We start from the raw sequence: 15,746 nt of genomic DNA, 5'->3' as shown, positions 1-15,746 counted from the left end.
CTGATACGGATCATGAGTCCGAGTTAATAAAGAAAGTGGTCGATCAGGTGTTGGATAAGGATGAGGAGTCTGAATCAAAGTCTGAATCTGAGAGTTCAACTTCAAGTCCAACAATTGAAAAAGTCAAAAGGGTTTACAATAATGATTTTCTGATATCAAAAAATAATTTGAATGACGAAACATTCAAAGTAGCATATACTTTGAATGACTCTGACAAATTATATCCTGATGAAGAATTTCCAATAAGAGGTGTTAAAACTAAAATGATTAACAAGGTTTTCAAATTAAGAGAAATTAATATTTCTGAAATAAAAGATGTAAATCTTACTGAAAAACCTAAAAAATACACTTCAAGAGTTCAACAAAGATTAAACAAGAAACAAGGTTACAGTTCTGGTTCTGGTTATCAAAAGAAACCAAACCATAACAGTAATTTCAAAAAGAAAGGTTTAGGTTTTATTCCACCTGAAAATCATAAAAATGAGAAAATTTATGAACCAAAAACTAAATTTGTTTCAGGAACGTCTTCTGAAGAAGAAAAAGAGAATTTGTTCAGAAAGTAGACGAACAAAGAATTCCTTGCTAAGAAGCAAGGGGGAATGAAGAATGATGTTGCTCAGAAGAAGGAAATGAGAACCTGTTATCAATGTAAAAAAGTTGGGCACATTGCGTGGAACTGTCCAAAGGCAACCCAAACAAAACAGGAAGTCTCTGAAAAATTGAAAGAAGAGTTGGTTGATAATGAACCAGCAACCGAACAATTGAAAGTGTTCAAAAATTCAAAATATGAGGTTGGTGAGAGTTCAAAACGTTTTTACAAAAGAAGAGTGAATCTGAACAACCACAAGTGGGTTGTTAAGAAACCAGAGGTCAAATCTGGCGATGAGTTTGTTTCTTCCGAAGCAAAGGAGCCACATTCTGGCGATGAATCTGATTCGTCAAAGTCAGAGGAGCCACCAGTTGAGCTAAAAAGTGATAATTCCGTTCCGACAATGGATGATGCAAATTTTCGACCATTATCAAACGAAAATTTAAAGCAAAAAAATTGGCAAAGTTGAGATTTCAAATCAATTCTTTTCTGAAAAGAAAGAATTTGATGTTGAAAAAGTCTCTAACCCTAAAGTTCTAAATATTTTTGGAAAAATAGTTGACGGGAAGGTCAAAGGGGTAAAGGAATTTTATGAAAAGAAGAAGAAAGGAAACAAACCGAGTGATGATGACTCGGAATCACCCAAGGACCGTCAGGCTTGGGTGAATCTCTTTAACTGAAAATCCTAACTTGTCGGAACTCACAGGTTGGTAATTGGGGAGTAGGAATCGGCATTTTTCTTGAGAAATTCACAACTGTGACATTTCGACTTACAAGTGGTATTGTTGATAAAAACCTACAAGTGTCATATTTCTTGAAAAATGTTTGTGTCAAAAACCTACAAGTGGTTAATCAAAGTCATTAAATTGAACTTGATTTAACTTTCATACAAGTGGATTGAAGAAAAGGAAAAGTGATATTTTTTTACAAGTGGTATTGAAAAATCAATGTGATGAAACCCCATGATGTGTGAAATCAACAAAAATAATTTTTGGGAAAACCATTTTGATTAACACAAACTTAAGTGTTTTGAAATCATAATGGGAAAATAGTTTGTTGTCAGGGGGAGTTCTGATTGTTTACGCCAAGTGGATAGCGAATTGAAGCAATTCACATCAGTTTGCTATTTTAGTTGTACAGTTTATTGTTTTCATTTTCAAATTTTCCTTGAAAATCAAAAATTGAAACATATTTTTGATTTTAGGGGGAGTAAAAAGTTACAAATTTTGAAAATTTGAAAAATCCAAAAACATGATAAAATCTAAAATTCCAAAAACATTGAAAACTCATTTTTTATTTTTAAACTAGTATGAGTTTTGTTGTGAAAAAGAGGACATGATAGTACATCAGTGGACTATCACAACATGCTAAAGAAATGGAAAGTCAAAATGTTTTTAAACAAGTCTCACTGATGATGTGCCAGTAGACTTCGCACAAATAGTAGATTGTATTTGAGATATAAACCTAAATATCAATACTCACTTATCTCGTGGGGAACATCTCTCGGATATATAGGTAACCCCCGAAATCTTGTTTGAGAGATTGCCTGATTCTGAGATACTAGGTCTTTATGTTGTTTGATATCTGGGGTATTATACCTAGTCTTCTGATATTGCAGAAACAATGGCCTAGAATTCGTATAATACTTTAATCGCTTTAAAAGCTTACCCTCTGCATAAAAATTGAAAAATATCGAAAGATATGAATCAATTACAGTTGAAGAAAAGATTCCCTAAAGGGAACACACCTAAAGTCGAGCCAACGAAAGTTCATGCCTGAGCTCTCAAGGTCTCGCACTAACCCAGATACAGATATCGAATTGGTATACTCACTTGTAAGACTGAATCAAGGGAATCTTGATACGGGAGTATATTCTGAGGTGGGACACGCGAATAAGTTTAAGTTCTTAAAACACTAATTCGTATCTCGAATCGATTGAAACCTGTGTAGAGGTTTAAGTGGACAACAATACTGACAATCAGAAGTGAATTTGTTTAGAACTTAAAGTCTAAAAAGGTCAACGGTGTTAGTGATTTGTCTCAAAAACTGATATGATCCTCTTACACAAACTCACAAAAATATATTTGTAAATATTTCTTTATTGCATTTTAACGCGCTGAAAATCTTAAAAAAAATAAAAAAAGAATGTGTTTCAGCATAAATTTTGAAAAACCAAAAAGATTTTATTTCATCTTATTTTTGACAACTGATGCTGAAGGGCTGATTTTCAAATTTCTGGGTGCTAAACATGATGAACAACAGTGGTTTGGGAGAGTTTGTTCGAAATGAGAAATGATTTTGAAATGATTAAATGGTTCATTAATTTGAAACCAAAATTTGTGTGTTACGAATACAAGTGATTAAGCAGAGATTAAAATTGTTTATAATATGAAATTCACTTTTGGGTAGAGTTTGTGCAGGTAAAAAGCTGTGAAATAGCTAGGGTTCGACTCCTGAGGATTTTCCGCAAGAGCTTATGCAGATTAGAGCCAGATTTCTGATTCTATTGCTACGGAGAGCTAGGGGACGTTTCTTGAATCTGTGAAAGCTGCAAAGAGAGATCCCCGTGTCTAAGCCTGAGCAGAGTTTGAGCTAGGATATGATCCTGGAACAATTTAAGGGAGAGTTTGTTAGCAAAGGGGAGTCTAATCAAGAGAGATTGAAAGAGAAAGATTGAAGGATGCTTACAGAGAAAGATACTTTGGAAAGAGCGTGAAGACTAATCAAGACTGAAGACTCGTCATCATCCAAGGGGGAGTTTGTTGGTGCATATGTCTGTTGACTTCGTCTTGTATCGAGTCATGTAATAGAATAGATAGACCACGACACGTAGTACAAAAGAAACAGGAAACAGGTCTGAACCAGCAGGTTCACACGAAGTGACCAGTTTGTGCGAGCTGGACTAGTCTGGTTCGTGCGACCTGGACTCCCTATATATATGTGGTCTTGGGATTTCATTTCTAACTTTCTGATTCCGGTAGCGACGCTCTGCCGAAGTATCGCCAGCTCGTGTAACATTGTGAAATCAATACAAACGACATTTAATCTACTTCTAAGTGCATATCAAGCTGAATGAAGATCAAATCAATGAATTCCGCCTCTGATTTGGTCTAGATCTCTTCTGATCGACTCGTTTAGATCGATTCACTGATCCTACAGTTAGTGGTTAATAAAAGGGCGAAAGGCGTAAAAGCGTCGGTCGTCGTAAAACTTTTTGTTTTTGTGACTTTTATTTAAACAAAGCATTTTCAAACAAAGTTTCTTTGAGGAACTTGTTTATTTATTGCTCTACTCTCTTTTTTTCTTTGATAAGGAATGTCACATGAAAACCAAGCTTTTTACTAAAATAAAGAGTTAAAAAAGGGTTTTGGTGGGTAAAGAGTGTTTGTTTTGTGGGTTTAGAAACGAAAAGGTTTACGCTCAAAGGGGTTAACTAGGGGGATTTTGTGTAGGTGGTAAAAAAATGAAAAATAATGGTGTTGAAAAGAAAAAGGGTTAGTCCTAATGCCTCCATCATTTACTTACTTGGGTTTAAGTTGGTAAGGACCGGGAATGTATCGTCATGGCAACTTCTAGAGTCATAAGAAACCAAGCGGCTATTCACACAAGAAACGAAAGATGAGCATTTAATCTACAGATGTGTGTTTATATGCTCAATAAAGGGTCAAAACTCACTTTTTGTGGGAATGGGTTTATAATGTGATCAAGTATATATAATCAAATTTTAACTAGATTTGTCATGCCGTTTCATAATTTTCTTATGTTGGTTCTTTTTATCACGACGCTATTGGTTGTAAATTTGTAAAAATATAACCTTTTTAGAACTCGTTATTCCCAAATTAAACCAAGACAAGTAAAAAAATGAAAAGTTTTTTGAAAAAAAAAATTGGGGTGATTAGCGGTTCCAATAGAGTTTTGTATAAGGCTTGTTATTAGGACTTGCAAAATTCAAGGTTTTAGCATCCCCCCACACTTAAATTACACATTGTCCCCAATGTGTCCCAAAAATAAGTTTTTAGGTTGATTGAATGTGTAAAAAGGTGTTTAAAAACAAAAAATTTATGTTACTGGGCGTCTAGACACGGGCCCGTGTTCATCCGGGCACGGCCCCGTGTTCAGATTGCCAGTATCATAATTAATAGAAGGCTGGGCACGGGGGCGTGTTCAGTGAACACGGCCCCGTGTCCAGTTTCCTGAACTCGGCATTTTCTGCAGATCCTTGAGCAGGGGGCGTGTTGGCTGAGCACGGCCCCATGCTGAACTTGCTGTAATGAAGAAAAATTGTCAGGTGGCTCTATCTTTGTGCATGGGGTGTAGGTTCAAGTTTCCCTTAGTAACCTCCATCATCCAGAGTGAATTTTATTCCTGAAAATTAAAACTAAACTAGAAAGCATAAAAGTTAATCTAAACTAAACTAAAGATAGTTTCGCGGAATGCCTCCGTGGTGCGCCACGTTTATAAGGGTCCTTGGCTAGACCCAAAGCCAGTCATATGTTACTCAAGTGGGATGGTTTGCATCCCATGTTGCACCATCGCAGAGCATCATCCAAACTTGAGTCTATGACTTTCATGTAGTTGATCGGGTCGTGATCTTCTACTCTTTTCCCAACCCCAAACTTCATCTCCTTGTCCCCAACCCTCAATGTTAGTGTCCCACCATTCATGTCTACCATTGCGTTGGCCGTGGCCAGGAATGGTCTTCCTAAGATGAGTGGTACTTCGGTATCCTCCTCCATATCTAGTATAACAAAATCGGCCGGGAAGACAAAGTCTCCGACTTTTACCAATAGATTTTCGGCGACGCCTTGTGGATATTTATGGACCTATCGGCGAGTTGTATGCTCATTTTTGTAGGGCTTGTTTTCCCTGGTCCGAGTCAGTCGAACATTGATGCGGGCATGAGGTTGATTCTAGCCCCAAGATCGGCTAGTGCATTGCGTATGGGCGATCCCCCAATTGAACAAGGAATGGTGAAGCTTCCGGGATCGATCTTCTTTTGTGGGAGTCTGTTGAGTAGTAAGGAGAAGCATTGTTCGTTTAAATTAACTAATTTCAATTTTCCTTTTGTGAGTGTAAAAACTCTCTCATGAATTTTGAATATTTAGGCATTTGGATTAGGACTTCTACAAATGGAATATTGACATGCAATTGTTATAGTGGATTTACGAATTTTGTGAATTGCTCATCGGTCTTTTGGCGAAGTAACCGACCAGGGTAAGGTACCAGAGGATTCTTGGTAGGCTCTTGATTTGGGGGAGGAGTCTCTTTTTGGGGCGTTGGTGAAGTTGCGGTTTGGTTAGACGGGCTCTTTTCAGTTGGAGGTATCGGAGCCTCCTCGGGACCTACGGTACAGTTTCTCAATGTGATGAGATGTACTTGCGCCTTCGGGTTGGTTTCGGTATTACTGGGTAACGCGCCTTGTGGTCTCTCGGAGAAATTTTGAGCTAGGTGATTTAATTGTTTTTCAATGTTTTGAATACTAGCTTGTTGATTTCTAAAGTTTGATTCCAGTTGTTGAAATCGATCCGAGTTTTTCTTGTCGGTGTCGGAGATGAGGCGAGAGATAGTATCTTCAAGCCTCTCTCATTCCCCTTGTTGTTGTTGAGAGAAATTTTGTGACACGTTTCTCGGTTGTTGAAAGTTTGTTCATTGGTTTTGATTTTGTTGGTTACTACTATTGCCGGGTTCTCTCCAACCAAGGTTAGGGTGGTTACGCCATCCTTGGTTGTAGGTACCCGTTGGAGGACCTGACGGCCTAGGTCTATTATCAATGTAGTTTACCGTTTTTGTTTGATTATCCATTTCTTTCATACAACTCCAATTTTCATGTGGCCCACCACACCCTTCACAAGCCATAACTGAGGCCGTTTTTGCCATTTCTAATTTTTTTATTTTTGAAGAGAGGGCCTCGATTTGGGCTTGCAAAGAGGTGCTTTTGTCAACCTTATGGGAGCCCGGGGCAATAGATTTTGTGCCTCAGGGAGTGTGCCACTGAAAATTGGTTTGAGTAATTTCCTCAATTTGATTATAGATTTCATTTGGGCGACGATTACCTAAAAGTCCCCCGGAGCTAGAGTCAAGTGTTTGTCTTGTGTGTGGCAACAACCCATTATAGAAAGTGGATACTTGTTGCCATACCGCAAGACCATGATGAGGACACTTTCTTAGTAGCTCCTTGAACCTTTCCCAAGTTTCATATAAGGATTCCTCGTCCTCTTGTGAGTATGTATTAATTTCAGTCATTAATTTAGCCGTTTTAGCAAGAGGAAAATACTTATACAAAAACTTTTGGGCTAGTTCATCCCAAGTGTTTACCGAACCAACTGGGAGGGTGTTAAGCCAAGCCTTAGCTCGGTCTTTTAGTAAAAATGGAAACATTCGGAGGCGGATGGCGTCATTTGATGCTCCGTTGATCCGAAAAGTATCACATATTTCCAAGAAGTTGGTAATATGTAAATGGGGATCTTCTTCCGCAAGCCCGTGGAAAGTTGCGGAGTTTTGGAGCATTTGGATCAAATGCGGCCGAAGTTCGAAGTTGTTGGCATCGACATTCGGCGCATTGATAGCGGCGCCAAGATAACCTACAGTGGGTCGTAGGTAATCCATGAGGGTACGTTGATCCGCCATTGGAAGTGGGTCCCCCAAAACTTTCTCTTGGTTTTTAGCTTTAAATCTTACCACATCGCCCGGTGGGCCCGGTTGGGGAGTATCGTTACGAGATTGATATCAAATACATAAAAACAGATAGCAAAGCGGAATTCTTGGATTTAAAATATTATTACAAAGATAATTGTCCGAGTGTTCAAAATAATAATTCAGACAACTTGTAATAAAAGATCCACAGGCGGATCGAAAATGTACAAAAATGAGATAACAGACTACTAGGCTTTATACAAAGGAGTTGCAAATTCCACTTGTAGCATTACCAGGCAACTTCCAACCTATTTACATATCTTTGCAACCTGTAACTTAATCTTTTGAAAATACGTTAGTTTACACTGGTAAATACAAATAACCGACTCATTTTAAAAACATTTCAAAAATCATTTTAAGTGTACAAGGCACATGATTTTCATAAATAACTTGGGACAATTCAAGATGATTTTGTATACAGTTTTACATGCCTGTCAATACATATGGGGCCCAGTGTAGAAATCGAATAACTTCATTAACCGTCATGCCACTTTAACCCACATAGGGGTATCCCCAATACGGGTAAGAAAGACATTTTATTATAGCATCAGCATCTGTAACCCGTGCTCGGTCGTGGCCATTAGCAATTAAATGAGCCGAGGATATCCAGGACACGGTCGCGTTAACCCCCAATGCTTAAGTTATCAGACAAAACAGATTAAAACGGGTCATGGAGATTTTGTAGTCACAATCCGACATATGATCACATACAGGACCAAGCAAATTTACCGTATCCCAAGCCCGTATACGGAAAATAGGTTAAGAGTATTTACCTGCCTTGGTTACGTCTTACAATGCAAGAAACAATAAGCACCACCGTTAAGAAATAAACTAAAGTTGGTTGCAATTTACCGGAAGGCCATGAATGGTATAATAACCAATTAAAATGTTAACGAGTCCTATTTAAGTCGTAGATATGGACCGGTTAACTTAAATTAATGAAAACGGTACGATGCGCTTGATTAAGCAATGCCCGGAATAGAATGTAGTTTAAACCCAACAAGTACTAAGAATTGCACAATATGGCTAAACCATATACATTCAGGAATTTGAAATAAAAAAGATTAGAATTGACCCGTTTCGGTAAACTTATAAAAACTAGTTACATAAGCTCAATCGTACGCATATAAGCAATATCGGGTAACCGGATGAGTCATAAACAAGTTCTATATGCCAACATACTCTAAATAAGTTGTAACATCAGTAGGTTATCAACTTATATGACCATGGAGGTTTTTAAATCAAAATATGCACCACAAGGGCAATTTAGTCATTATGTGAAATAATTTGAGAACTTGCATAAAACTGAGTTATGAAGAAGTACATTATTTATAACACTTTAATTATGTTATAATATCAGTAGGTAATAGATTTGATATGATAATTATTGGTTAAAACCATACTATGCGCCAAAGGGGCGTTTTGATCATATTATAACATAATTTACGAACTTATATCAAAACTCAGGTTATGAACAGATTTATAATACTAAAATATGTTAGTTACTATCAGTAGGTAATTCATTTTGCGAGCTCATTATTGTTTAAACCAAGTTTTATGCAAAAAGGGCATTTTGGTCATAACTAGGCATAATACAAGAACTTGTGTAAAAGCTAAGAATCTGATTATGATCAAGTAGTATAACCTTAGAGGGTTATCCTACATAATAATCTGATCATAATACAACTAAAATTTAGTAGCTAACTTAGCTAAATCGGGTCAGAATCGAAAGTCAAAGCAGAAATTAAACTTCTCGACTTTCAGTTGCGAACCGACACTAAAACTGGAAATGACGAGCTGAACATGTTCATACATGTTCTAATATTAATTACCAACTGATTAAGTGTCAGAAACATGGGTTATAGTATTTATAAGATCAATTTATAAAGTTTACAAAAAACTGCCCTTTGACTTTTTAATTAACATAACTTTGACCCGTCATTTGACCAAGTTAACGTGATTCTCAAGAGGTGCCCTTTTGAGGGATTAACACGTACCTAATTACGATCACGTAGCCATGTTCGATTCGAACAATGGTTGGACCATAATGGTCTAAACCAAATGTCAAAGCAAAAATCGGTTTTTCTTGACTTTCGACTATAAAAGCTTATAATACAAAAATGAATTGGATAGGAACACTTACAAGTGATCCTTGGAACAAATTGAACTTACTAAGATGCTCCTTTTAGACCATGAACTTCCAAAGATGAGAGGAGAATGATTTTTAAGAAGGTTCATGTCACACCCCGACCACGTAAAACAACAAAACGTGGCGGAAACGTCGGGGAGTGTTGTAACAGAATCATTGTTTCACAACCATGGAATAAATAGTTTCGTTTTATTGAATTATTGAACTAAATGTTTTGATACAAATTTGATAAATATAACTATTATCCTCCAAGTTTTAAAGTCGCTAAGGCCTTGTCCATTCCTATGTGAGAATACACCAATATCATCATCAAATGTCATCAACTAATGTACCTGAAACACATGTGAAAATAGGTACGTCAGCATAAAAATGCCGGCGAGTACATAGGTTTTGTATGAGTTTCAGATTCATGGCTCGTTTTACATATTGCAATACTTATTTAAAAAAAAAACCTTGTTTTGAAAAGTATAGTATTGCGACACAAATAACCAACTCAAATCAAATTGGTTATATTTTATAAAAAAAAAAATCTCGTAGCCATGATTCTTAACCCCAAAGCATTTGTTTAATTAAATCCAGATTTGTAAATCATTTATGGAATAAAACTCGAATAGTATAATATATTGTCGGAAAACCTTGTATTACAACTTTGTTTTGTTTACCATTGCCCATGTGATCTAGATAACGCAACGATATATAATGTATTAAAAGCACTTATATATAGGAAGTACCAGCGGCGTATCCACCATGCTTTTAACACATTATACCCGCCCCGTTACCTAATCACTTCCCTAACCCAACGGTTCAAACAGATTCAAACAGTTCGTGTCAATCAACGGTTACAAACGGTTCACATAGTCAAATAGTCACATACGGTTCATATAGTCAAATGGTTACAAACGGTTCACATAATCCAACGGATCATCTAGTCAACGGTTACAAACGGTTCACATAATCAACGGTTACTAACGGTTCACATAGTCAAATGGTTACCAACGGTTCATATGATCAAATGGTTACAACGGTTCAAATGATCATATGGTTACAACGGTTCAAAATGTAAAACAATGTGTCCATATGCTGGATGAGCATATGCGACAAAATGTAGTATATGGAAATCAATGTGCTAGCATGTTAAGTGAACATACATAGCAAAACATAATGAAATCGTGTACTAATAATGTACTATTGAACATAGTAAGTATATGATATAAAAACATGGGAAACATGAAAGTATCAAGTAGGCACATGTGTTCCACCCCAAAACAGTTTGAAAACAGTAAAAGAGGGGACTATGTACTCACCTGAGGGTGCTTAGAAGTCTTGAACAACAACCAAGCAAAGCTAGAGTGATTAGGGAATCAAACGGCACCCTATATAGGTAACTATGTAAATAACCGGACCTAAATCGGGAGATAGGATAGAATGAGGTTCTATAAATCAAATGAGTAATTGAACTCATATGGTATGATTTAATAGACCCTACATTCTGATTGAAAGGCCTACCTAAGTGCTCTTGACCCGTTTCGACACATTATGGTAACATAAGCTACTATAAGGCGTCGTTAGCGTAAAACTATGTTCGGATGGTTAACTATGTGCTATGCCAAGTCTTACATGCCCAATTATCCCTAAACATGTTACTAAATCAGATTACTTGTCAAAAATATGTTCACATAGGCAAAATACGGATTTTAGCTTCAAAAGGGCATTTTGGTCATTTCCTATGGGCATACAAGCTAACAAGCAAATGACTAACCAATCCTATGTGATCATAAGGTATAACCTCAGTGGTTATTCCTTATGCAACTATGATCACTAACTAAGCTTGGTCGGATCCTAAAGATCGACCAAACGGGTCGGGTTCGGAAGTATAAGCGGTTGTTTAGACCGCATATCTTACGACCCTAAACAAGCACAAACTAATAGTGTCGAGTTAAACATGTCAAAACATGTTTAACCTACTGATTTGGTATCAAAACAAAGTGTTTTGATACCCTAAAGTAGTTCCGAGGCAAAATGCGTGCTAAAACGCATTTTGACCGAAACTTTGACTCGACACTACAACTAGCTAACGTGGTAATCAGCAGCTATAACCGCGAAGGATTATAACTATCGTGATTACAATCACGTTTCAAAGTTCAATTGAACTTTGACTTGACCAATTGATGGTCAAAACCGAAAGTCAAACTGTTGGCCAAACTGTTTGACTTTCTGCACTACATAAGGAAAAAGCAAGAAAAAGAATGAAAGAAGCTCACTTAAGGTCCTTGCTATCTTTTCTACAAGAAGACCAAGTCCCAAATGCTTGAGAGAGAGCTCCAAAGCAGATGTGAAGAGAGGAATGAGAAGAATGAGCAAGGAATGAATGAAATGGATGGGCTATTTATACTTGTGGTGATGCTCTAGGATCATCACAAGTGGTTTGTTTAGCCATTAAGGAATAAATCTCATCCATACAAGTGTTAGGAGCAGGTGCAAAGCCTTGGAGAACACTTAAACTTGCTCAACACACCAAGAATTTACCAAAACAGCCCCTGAATTTGCAAACAGATGCTGAAAACACACTTTCTGCCCAGATGAGGCGCTCGCGTAGCGCTAGGGCATAGGCCTTAGGGCTCGCGCTACGCTAGCATGTATCAGGTTCAGCAAAGTTTCAAAATATGGCAGAAATGGTCCCTGCACGTGTTTAAAGCCTTTTTCGATGCGTTTAAACCCCGTTAACCTCATTTCAAGGCTCTAAAATGAAGTTAAAGCATAGGGGACTCAAAACATGCTCAAAAATATCTCGGATGTCGGTTCGTTTGGTCGTACGGTCACGTTGTTCGGTTATTTACGACGAAACTTGAACGGACGCGAAAACGATCCAAATTAAGCGACGAATGGAATTTTTGCATGGCGATCACTAAAACAAAAATATTTTAGTGTGTACAAAAATTTTGGATGTCCAGATGTGTCCAGAACGTAAGATATGCGCGAAAATGCAAACTTACGCCGTTTATGACACTTTTAGTCCCTGTAAGATCATATAAGCATGTTTTCACACACCGAACCTATCAAAGCTTATTTCTAAGCCATATTTAGGTTATATATGGTATGTTTAACTTATGATCAAGTTCCGGACTGTTCGACACCATACGAATCGGTATAGTTTCGCAGTTTGACACAAATAGTCCCTGCGATCGAATAAACTTGATTTCGGCATACCAAACCATCCAAAACTTATTTCTAAGTTATGTAAAGGTTATTTAAGGTATGTTAAGCCTATGTCACTATTCCGGAGTGTTTGTTGCATTAAACTGGTTATATTTACGCATCAGATCGTGTATAACCTTCCAGAAAGCGACTTAAAGCCCGAAATCGAACAAGAATTGATATGTGCAAATGATACACATATTTTCACAATTCCCAAGTATGAAATACAAAATTTCATTGGTTTGGCATTTGTTTGACGGTCACAGTGACACAGGTGTCACAGTTCAAGTGAAATGGTTGCAACTAGTGCGCTATTTATACTTGAATGGGTTGAACAAGATGGTTCCAGGTGTTAGGGGATTGTTTAGGATCATTACAAGTGCCCATAAACGTGTCAAGTGCAGCCATGAAAATCAGAGTTTCGAATAGGTGGCATACTTGCAAAATACTTGGGCTCCAAACAAAACATCCTGCCTGCTCGGTCCTTACGGACCGTAGGAGTTCAAGCTTACGGTCCATAAGCTTGTCTGTCACCCACAGAATTGTGCTCTCTTGCAGACCATAACGCATACGCCTCTACGGTCCGTATATGATCAACAAAGACAATTTTAAATCCTTGTTTGCGGTCCGTAATCCTAAAGGCTATATTGTCCGCAAAGGTAACTCAGAGGCTATAAAAAATAGCATGTTGACACTTTTAGTCCCCCCACATTCATACTTTCATAAATTTGCAAAAATAGTCCCTCTCGTCCAACATTTGGCACAAATTAGAGTATGGACACGTGTCAGTACATTACTGCAAACCCAACAGCGGCCTCTCTTTCCCTCTCGAAGATCTCCTTGATTTCCATCTTGTTCCTTCAGTTAGTATGTTCTTATCATTGTTCGAATCTAATTCACTTGTTACACGTGGTTGTATTGATACATGTTGATTTGTTAGGGTTGTATGCTAATAGAACTCTTGATGAAATTGTGTTCATAGATCCGAATTGAATGATTGATTATGAGGTTAATCTATAAGAATGATGAAACAATGTTTTATGTTCATGTGAATCGATGTGAAAGTTGTGATGAAAAGGATTCGGAATTAGGTTGTTGGTTAGTTATATCATGATAAATATGATCTAGGGTTTGTGTCACAGCCCGATATTTCCACATATTACCAGTGGGCCCGGTGGGGAGTATCGTGACGTAGTTGATATCATCATAGTCAATTAACACAATTATAGCACAGTGGAAGTCTTGGAATATAAAATGTTATTACAAACCCAAATGTCTGAATATATCAAGTATTAATCCATAGACGAGCTTGCAATAATAGATCCACAGGCGGATCATTACAGAGTTATATAAAATGAAGTTTAGCAGACTTTATGGCATCTTTAAGGATTTGCAAGATCCTCTATTTTGACACCGAGCAACTCCCAGCCTATTTCGAGTAGTACCTGTCACTTAGTCTTTTGAAAATACGTCAGTTTACACTGGTAAATACAATTAACCGACTCTTTTGAAAAGAGTTTATGGAAATTGATTTAGGCGCACAAGGCACAAAACCATTTATAACTTGGGACAATCTTTAATAAAATCTTGTATACCGTTTTACATGTTTGTCATACATATGGGGCCGGTTTGGAAGCCGGTCATGATTAACCGACTCACCACTACAAAACCCACAAAGGAGTTATTCCCAACATGTGGGTTATTTAGCATTTGCATCTGTCATGTCAGGTGTATGCCTACACCACGTGCATAGGATGTGGTCATTTACAAATGAAATGAGCCAAGGATATCCAGGACACGGTCGTATTAACCCCCAATGTTTATGTTATCAAACATAACAGATTAAAACAGGTTATGCAAATTTATTAATCAGAATCCGATTAAATGATTTCATACCCGACCAAGCGGTATTATTATAATACCGTTTCCCAAGCCCGTATAAGGGAAAAGAAGTTAAAAGTATTTACCTGAGCTAACAGTTGATTCACAGCAAAATAACTCAGTCGTATCCATTCTATCTAAATGCAGGTAGCTTTTACCGGGTGGCTGTAGTTTGGAGTGATGATAATATATAACCAATTCGGAATGCTAACGGTCTTATTTAAGTCGTAGACTTAGACCGGCTAGCTTAAAGTATCTAAAGCGGTACGATACGCTAGATTAAGCGATGACCGGAATAGAATGTTATTTAGACCTAACAAGTATGAAGACTTGTAAAATATGGGTAAACTAAGTACATTCTGGATTTTAAAGTAAAAACGATAAGGTTAAACCCGTTTCGGCAAACTTACGTAAACTAGTTACATAAACCGATCCGAATGCGTAAATGCATAACGGGCTACCAAATGAACCATATACAAGTCCCTTATGCTATTATGCTTAAAATATGTTAATACATCAGTAGGATGTTAACATATATGCCCAAAAGTATTTAAAACCAAATTAAGTCCCATAAGGGCATTTTGGTCATTTTAATATTTATAAGAGAAGTTTTAAAGTAAACTTATATTCTGGTCTAAAATATTCAGTAAAAATATTTATTTTATCAAGTTACATCAGTAAGATATCATACATATGTGAGGGTTACCATTTATGGCCAAACTATGCACCGCAGGGGCATTTTGGTCATTTCACATATGTTTTAAAGACAAAATTTGAAGTCTGAGTTCAAGACTTATACTTACTATTAAAATATTAAAATTCATTAATAAAATCAGTAGGTATCAAGTCTTAGGTGTTAAATATGGTTTTAAACCATACTATGCGCCTAATTTGCGTAAAAGTCGATAATTGACGATATTTGAGGTGTTTATGGAAATCTGAGATTTTGATCAGCCTTTAAGGTTTAAAATATTTTATTTAGCATATAACATCAGTAGGAAAAGGATTGGCATGTAAATCATATGTAAATCTCATTTTATAAATGAAAAGGGTATTATCGTCAATTATCGAATTATACGAGAACTCAATGATATGGTCAGTTTATAATCTGACCAAAAATTCTAAAAATCTCTAAAAAAATAATATCAAAACAGTAGGTAATGGGTTTGGTGCCAAAATTTGGGTTTAAACATGATTTATGCTAAAAATGTAATTTAATTAACAAAAAGTTTCGTTTTA

The 15,746-nt window shown here is 36.8% G+C and overlaps 1 non-coding gene across 1 annotated transcript; it reads left to right on the top strand.

Annotated features, from left to right (window-relative positions):
* The first annotated feature begins 6,731 nt into the window (after nt 1-6,731).
* Nucleotides 6,732-6,838, top strand: LOC118480628. Its single transcript, XR_004863608.1, has one exon. It is a non-coding gene; the product is annotated as a small nucleolar RNA R71 (small nucleolar RNA).
* The last annotated feature ends 8,908 nt before the right edge of the window (nt 6,839-15,746 follow it).

The sequence above is a fragment of the Helianthus annuus genome, chromosome 7, assembly GCF_002127325.2.
Source record: "Helianthus annuus cultivar XRQ/B chromosome 7, HanXRQr2.0-SUNRISE, whole genome shotgun sequence".
Taxonomy (NCBI): Eukaryota; Viridiplantae; Streptophyta; class Magnoliopsida; order Asterales; family Asteraceae; genus Helianthus; species Helianthus annuus.
Note: the sequence above shows the minus strand (reverse complement) of the source record. Positions and strands in the feature narration are given on the sequence as shown.